The sequence below is a fragment of the Coccinella septempunctata genome, chromosome 3, assembly GCF_907165205.1.
Source record: "Coccinella septempunctata chromosome 3, icCocSept1.1, whole genome shotgun sequence".
NCBI lineage: Eukaryota > Metazoa > Arthropoda > Insecta > Coleoptera > Coccinellidae > Coccinella > Coccinella septempunctata.
Genome location: NC_058191.1, coordinates 25,784,689 through 25,792,546, shown reverse-complemented (window position 1 = coordinate 25,792,546; position 7,858 = coordinate 25,784,689). Strand labels below are relative to the sequence as shown.

Below are 7,858 nucleotides of genomic sequence, written 5' to 3'. Positions count from 1 at the left end.
CATTTCACCCATTCGAAATAAAAATTGCTCATAAAATTTTTCTTCGATTTTCACTTATGAAATCATCTTGTGAATTAGGAGAGGATATGTGAAGGTGTTATGAGGCAGCGGTTCTGCATGAATGAATTCAGCGAAGGATTTGTTTTCAAATATAATTTGTTAGAAGAATGAATACACAATAAAAAATATTTAAATATAAAAGATTAAAATTACAATATACAATCGAAGACACTACATAGACAAAAATTTAATGGTGGAAAATAGAATAAAAAAATGCTCCTTCCATATGTACTTCACAGCTTCCACTATCATCTCAGTCCATATTTGATTGTCACTGAATTTACATCCGCTGATCAACTGAATATTGATTTTTATTAATCTTTTATTTATCGTATGATATGACAAAGCTAGCTTTCCTACTCCTGGTGCACACTGGATAATGCTAAAAGAGCTAGCACAACCTGTGCAATCCCGAATCTCCTGGTGATATCACTGTATAACGTCATGTACATGTTCAAGCAACCTATTGTACATGTTATTCAGTAGCAATTTGATGCGTAAATTTTTTTCCAGGAACTTTTGGTTCGTTTGGAGCTTGACCCAAGTTTTACGCAGAAGATCAATGGCATCAGGTTCGTCTAGGGGCTGCTGTTGGAGCTGCTGTTGAAGTTCATTTGCTTCATCATCCACGTTTAGAAGAGCTGCGAATTGAGCGGCTGGAAAAAAAGTTGAAATGAGTAAACCATATCTTAAGCAGATCAACTGAACAGATTCTTGATTTCATGACAATGAATTCACAGTGTTAAACAGTAGAATAATATGGCGCAAAAAAGATCACCTGATTCTTATTTCACTCTTTGGTCCGTAATAGTTTCCGAATGTAAGCAATTTTTGCTAAGAATTCAGAAAGCAATGTCCTACAAGGATAAGGGAGTGGAGGTAATTTTTCCTCGAAATTTCAGAATGTTCCAATGAATGGTTAATTATAGAATTTATTCAATAACAAAAAAATAGAACTTACCAAGATCATTGTACAAGTTCACAAGGTTATTATTATTGTTTATATCTGCCATCACTCTATATTTTGTTTCGTTCGAGAAGTTTATATTCTTCGATGTGCACCAAACTACCTTTCTGATTGTAACATATAACTGAGTCTAAGGGAAGTTTTCGGGCTATTTATACAAGAAGAACTTCGAAATTGTGATTAGCTAGAAGGAGCACAGGCTATGTTCCAATTGGTCTACATTGTTCAATTCGTAGAAAAATTTGGTAAAAGTACTAAGAGGAAAATATAATTAAAATATCGTTACCTTCGAAAGGAAGCCCTTGGGTACTGAAATATCAGGTAGTGTTTCCTCAAAGCCTTCTTGAACACACAATATATTTCGGCAGTTAAAGTAATTGTACTCATTAGTTTATTAAATCCAAGAAGATTATTTGTAATCTGTGAGAATATCTAAGAATGGTAGTCGTTGAAATAAAGATTTATTGGGGGAGTAACATATGGAAGGAGCCGTTAGCTTAAAGGACAATAGGTTCTCTTCAGATTTGTTCCTGAACAATACTTGTATTTATATAAGTAAATGAATTCTTCCTGAATGAATGAATTGTGTAGCTTTTGCACCTTTGTCGAAAATATCTTCTGTTTAAAAAAACATTAGTCTGGCTTTAAAAAAAATACGTTGATTATAGGAAAAGAAAATTAGTGTACAATAAAGAGAGAGAGGAGGGGGGGCTGTCACTGGAATATACTGTTAATGATTTACCTTTTCTTATCTAGGCTGCAATTGTATAGTGAACCCCGAGATATAAGTTTCTTTACTGCTTTTCTTAAAATCTGCAAAGGGTATTATCGACAACCGATTTGGTAGGCTTGGGACACAAGTTAAAATCTATTCCTCAACTCTCAAATGAAATAGGTGACTTGGGACGGTGTATAGTTTTGAAAAATTAGAATTTGTGATTATGTGGTTGAAATTCGGTAAGTAAATTAAATGATAAACCCCTATTACAGCGAAAGTAAGTATATTGTCACTCAAATGTAAAAAACTAAACAAAACAAGAGAACTTTGATTTTTTTCATTCTTTGGTGATTTTTTGTGGAAATAACGTGAATAGTAATATCTTGAGAAAAATCGGCATATTTTCTGCTGCTTCCTGCTGCGAATGGACCGCTTGTATCTATTCGGTATTATCCCAAGTCACCCTATGAAACAACAAAATGAATGAATGAAATCCGTGTTGCCGTTTGATTTGTAAACAACCTTGTTTCATGACATATCTAATATCCCACGTATCCAGAAAAAAAAATTACACATGCAAAAAATGCCTACAGGACACTACAAAGTTTAAGAGCCATAAAAAAACGCGCTTTTGGGAGAGTTTATTTTTCCTGTCAATCCAAAAGCTCTGATCACGGCAAACTCAACAGAAATTAATTGTTAAACTAACCGAAAAGACGCTACTCAATCTTATAAGTTCGTCCCTTCACTCATAAATCGTAAGAAACAAAGAAATTTGAAAAGGGGTAATTGTCCCAAGTTACAGGACTGTCCCATATCGGCCGAATCTACCGGTGCATCATATTATTAGTACAAATAGTACAATGGCAGATACATCATAATTCAAGTGTGTGCAAGTAACTGAAATTCGAAGATTTTGTAACGCTAATGTAAACACATCCAACAACTTCACCAGAAATCCAATAATTCTCAAATGAAATTCTACAGAAAAAGCTGAGAATTCGCACTTTTGGCACTCCTTGTAGTGGCGGTATTCCATAACAATTCATGTACCTTGTTGAATTTAAATTTAATTGAATTTTAGATCCAAGTTATTCTTTTTTTGGTTGTTATAGAAATATATAAATAGTAGATTGTTTTTGAATAGAGCTTTGTAAGAAAGATTAGACATTGAATAGAAGCTTTCTCAATTTTAAAGAGTTTTATTATTAATAGAAAGGAGGAAATAAAGATAACAAAACATTTGGTAGTCCTTAGAGCATGCTTCTGCAAGACGGAAGTTGCTTCGAAGCAGGTTATTGGTGTTGAAGAGATGGCTAACAGATCTGGAGAAAATATGGAAGAAAATAAGAGTCAACATCAAGAATCATTATCGATAAATGCAGGAAGTAAATAGAAAAAGTCTTCGACGAATGGTAGAGCAACAGTAAAAGAATGAGAAGCGCAACGAAAAGCGGATGAAGGACCTGCACGACTGCTCACTCAGAAAGAGGACTTGATGAGAAGGAAAACTGAGCATAAACGCAGAATGATACAGCACAGTTTGCCATTAGAACTAACTCGACTTTGGAGTAGGTACGTATACAGAAGAATCTGGAGAATCTGAAAAGAAGTTGACTAAAATTCGTGCTGTGGAGGTAGATGGAGGTAGAAAAAAGGTTGGCTCCTTACAAATGAGTCTGATATTTCCATAGATTCTAGAAACAGTTTTTTCGGTAAAAACTTTTGATGAAACAGATCGTAAGGAAATTAAAAAGAAACAAGGGACCTCATATATAGCTACAAAAAATGGATTGAAGGCACAAAGTGGCCACACCAAAAAAAAAATTTTAAATGTACAATTCCGAGTTGCAACTCCGAATTCTGAGATACAAGTCAGAATTCCGACTTGATACAAGTCGGAATTCTGAGACACAAGTCGGAATTCTGAGATACAAGTCGGAATTCTGAGATACAAGTCGTAATTCCGAGATACTAGTCGGAATTCGCACTTGTAAGTCGGAATTCTGAGATACAAGTCGTAATTCCGAGATACTAGTCGGAATTCGCACTTGTAAGTCAGAATTTTGAGATGCAAGGCAGGAGGAGGGCTAAAATTGGTCTAATGACTTTTGTTTTTTTGCATTTGATCCGTGAATGTGTTTTTGGCTTCTTGGAGGAATTTTGGATGAATGAAATGATATTCTATTTTTCTCTTCGGTTGCACCATAGCTGAGCTGTCCCAAAGCTTCGTCGTGCTCAGTGCTTGTGAAAGCACTTGGAGTATTTTTGTACTCCCGAGAATTATGAATTTTAAAACCTTCCTTACTGCTTAGGGATTCGAGCACTTTATCGAAATTCCTACATCCAGTTTCATAATCAAGTTCAAAGTCACTTTAAGTTTCGTTAAGTGTCAGTTTCGGTAGGGTTAAAAAAAAGCTTTAAAATTCAAGGGGCTTTAAGTTTGATTATGAAACTGGCCGTTAGTCCTTAGTAATCCCTATAAAGTGTTCGCGAGAGGCCTTCGGAAATCGTGTCAAAACACAAAGAAGCGATCGACTTATTGTCACCCTACGAGCATATATGGATACTACAGATAAATTATTATATAATCAAATTATTCTGATTCCCCGTAGGTTACGACGAACCCCTCAGAAGCTCTGTGAGCTTGTCAGAATCAATAACGTCCGTGAAAACTTTTGAAAGAAAAGAGATAGGGTAGGCGTAGGTTAAGGATCCAAATGTGCCTATACATGCCTTAAATGAGACGAATCTGCTCTACAGAGAGCATTTTGCTCACATGATTCGGCAACAATCGAATGCAACAAAGCCTTTGACCAATTCTAGCCACACTCCTCTCCTGCATCTCAGAATTCTGACTTATATCTCAGAATTCTGACTTGTAACTCCGAATTCCGACTTGTATCTCAGAATTCTGACTTGTAACTCAGAATTCTGACTTGTATCTAAGACTTCCGACTTGTATCTTAGAATTCCGACTTGTAACTCAGAATTCCGACTTGCAAGTCAGAATCTCAGAATCCTGACTAAGCAAGTCGTAATTATACATTTGAATTTTTTTTTGGGTGACCCTTCAGCGCTTTCGTATCTTTCATCATTTTTATGAGAAACTTTTATTTGTTATTCAAATTTTGGACTTGCTATTCTCCTGGGTTTGCTGAAGGAGAATACATCCTGATGATAAGGATTTTGGATAGAGGTTGTTCTGAATTTCATGCGAGGTTATATCACAGAGCCCTCTCATCTATTCATAGTTTGAAAATAGGAGCATTATCCCTAGATTTTAGGCAAGTGTGTTTTTGGCTGGGTCGACCTATGACATAATTTTCCATCTTTTACCAAATTCTTGATATAATTAACGTTATTTCTCCCATTCATATCTGAGATTTAATTGGACTCAAACTGCAGTTCTTCATGAATAGCTTGTAACACATTCAATTCGGCCAAGGATATCTTGACCAGTGCCATAAGTACCGAGAATCCCGTAAGAACAACAACATCTGATGTAACGCGCTCTCTCGCAGACAGGTAATGCACCTTGTCTGAAATCCAACTGAATATAACAAGCATCTTACGTCTAAGCTGCTGGCGCCAAGACAGAAAGCATTCACATAAATGGCAGCCGCCGTTTCCCAACGACTCTGGTCATTTTTATACACGCAAAGTTAAATGGTTTTATGGGCTTTTCATTCAATTATGAGAGAGGATTGAATGCCTCTTTCTTTTAGTTACTCCGTGTAATGTTGCACTAGGTGTGAATAAAACTCGAGTGGAAATCGTGAAATCAGAGATAATCTGATGCTTTGCACAGTTGAGGATATTCGTTAATGTGTAGATCGTAGATCTGCAATTTTTGCTGTGTTAGTAACTGTGCACGTAGGTAATAATACGTGATTGTTACTTCGTTCATCGGATAATTTCTTCTGGTATCAATGCCTGCCAGTGATAAATAGGTAGTAAAATCAAACTGTTACACAAACAACATACTCAAATTCGTAGGGATACGCAGGATACGCTTGATACAGGAGATGAAGTCCTATATTTTTCTTGAGCAACGACAAGATGATCGAGATGGTTGATGGTAGAAAAAATTTGTTCCTTACATATACGTGAAAGTCACTATACAGCAGACTTCTCTGGTTGAAAACTAAGTTAAAGAACAAACACATAAAGGACTGAAGACTGAATAAGACGAACTCAACTCACCAATACCAATCCTTACGCTGGCTTAGTCGGCGTATATTACCCTTATTCCTGAACCACAGGAGAAAGGTTGGGTTCAAGGTTAAAGGGTAGAAAAGAAGCACCCATCCTTTCTTGTATTTCCTTCTTCACTTCCATACAAAAACTGGAGGCACTTTATGTAGCGGTTTTCTATTTTGATATTACCGGAATTTCAAACTGGCTGAAAACTATAATAATAAATAAGAACTCAGCGACATCCTCTTGCGCAAACAATCGATTCCATGCTAAATTCATACGCGGTCTTGTAAAGACGATTCCGATGTGCTTCTTATGGTTTCACGCTGAGGAAAATGATAAATGTGCGTAAACAAGCACGATAATTTTTTACGTCCAGGCGAAGTATGAAGATAATATACTGAATGACATAAAAAATAACACCCAGTAATAATCGATATATTAGGTGAATAATCGATAAAAATTTGGGAAAAATCGATCAGTACGGAAAAAGGGAAAAATAATAATGTGTTTGGGATTCCTGATGATGCACTCAGAAGCAAGTGACCCCTGAAAATATGGTAGATTTTCCCTTGAGGTATATTGACCTAATGTCGAAGTGCCGCTAAGGTCTTTGGCGGATGGATTAAACGGAGTATGTAATTTTCTTCCCAAGGTGTCCCAGAGATAGGTGAAAAGACGGGGAATAAAAGGGAGGTCAAGGAGGCCAAAGATATACGAGGATGTATTGATATCTAGTTAGCCTAGACCAGTTCCATGCATAACAAAAATATTGCGTTACCATAGCAACGAACAATAACTCATTAGAAGTGTCAGTCTGAAGTTTGAGGTCAAAAAGGTGAACCGCAATAAATTGAAAGAAAGGAGATGTCCACCGAAATTGTGAAAATAGAAAAATTGTAGTATCGAGCCATCATCAAGTACCTGTATTGAAAAGGGTTAAGAGGTAAGCAGATTTACTGGGATATGCTTAATATACCCTTGGTGATCAATGTCCTTCGTAAGCGACCGTGAAAAATTGGACTGCAAGCTTCAAAAGAGGTAAATTTTCCAAGATGATGAACGATCGGGAAGGCCAGTTTCTGTGTAAGTCCCAGAAAATATCGATGCAGTTCATGACATGATTTTATCAGACCGTCGAATTGCTCTGAAACGGATATCTGAAGCACTGAATATTTCATAAGAACGCGTTCATCATATAGTTCACGTCAATTCGGACCTGAGAAAAATTGCTGCATAATGGATCCCCAAATGTTTGAATGTTGACCAAAAGCATGCAAGGGTAAAAGCATCGCGTTTGATCTGTGCGATGATCGATTTGAAAACGATGTAGACTTCTTAAACCGAATTGCTACTATGGATGAGACTTGAGTACATTTCTACGATCCAGAAACAAAACAACAATCGATGGAATGGCGACACTTTGGTTCACCAATACCTAAGAAGTTTCGTGTCCAAAAATCTGCTGGAAAAGTTCTTGCTTCATTTCTTTGGGATTGCCATGGAGTAATCATGATTGATTTTTTGGATAAGGGTGGAGCAATAACCGGAGATTACTATTCGAACTTACTGACCACTCTACGGGACAAAATTTGGGAGAAAATACGCGGAACGCTATCCAAAGGTGTTTTGTCCTTGGAGGTCAACGCGCCTGCACACAAATCTCATGTTGCCAAGCAAAAAATTCGTGATTTAGGGTTTGAATTACTAAAACACCCCCCTTATTCTTCAGATTTAGCTCCATCGGACTATCATCACTTTCCTCAACTGAAAAAAAAATTTAAAGGTCGTAAATTTTATTCCAACGAGGAGGTAATAAAAGCTGTGGAGGTCTGGTTTGCAGAGCAAGAAGAAACATTTTTTTTGAAAGGTCTATGGACGTTGCAGGTTCGCTGTAATAAAATTTTCCAATT

General features: G+C 36.6%; 1 long non-coding RNA gene across 1 annotated transcript; it reads right to left on the bottom strand.

Annotated features, from left to right (window-relative positions):
• Nucleotides 1-547: 547 nt before the first annotated feature.
• Nucleotides 548-6,094, bottom strand: LOC123310123. The gene is made up of 2 exons (XR_006537329.1): nucleotides 5,952-6,094; nucleotides 548-716 (listed from the first exon to the last, which is right to left on the bottom strand). It is a non-coding gene; the product is annotated as an uncharacterized LOC123310123 (long non-coding RNA).
• Between the last annotated feature and the right edge of the window lie 1,764 nt (nucleotides 6,095-7,858).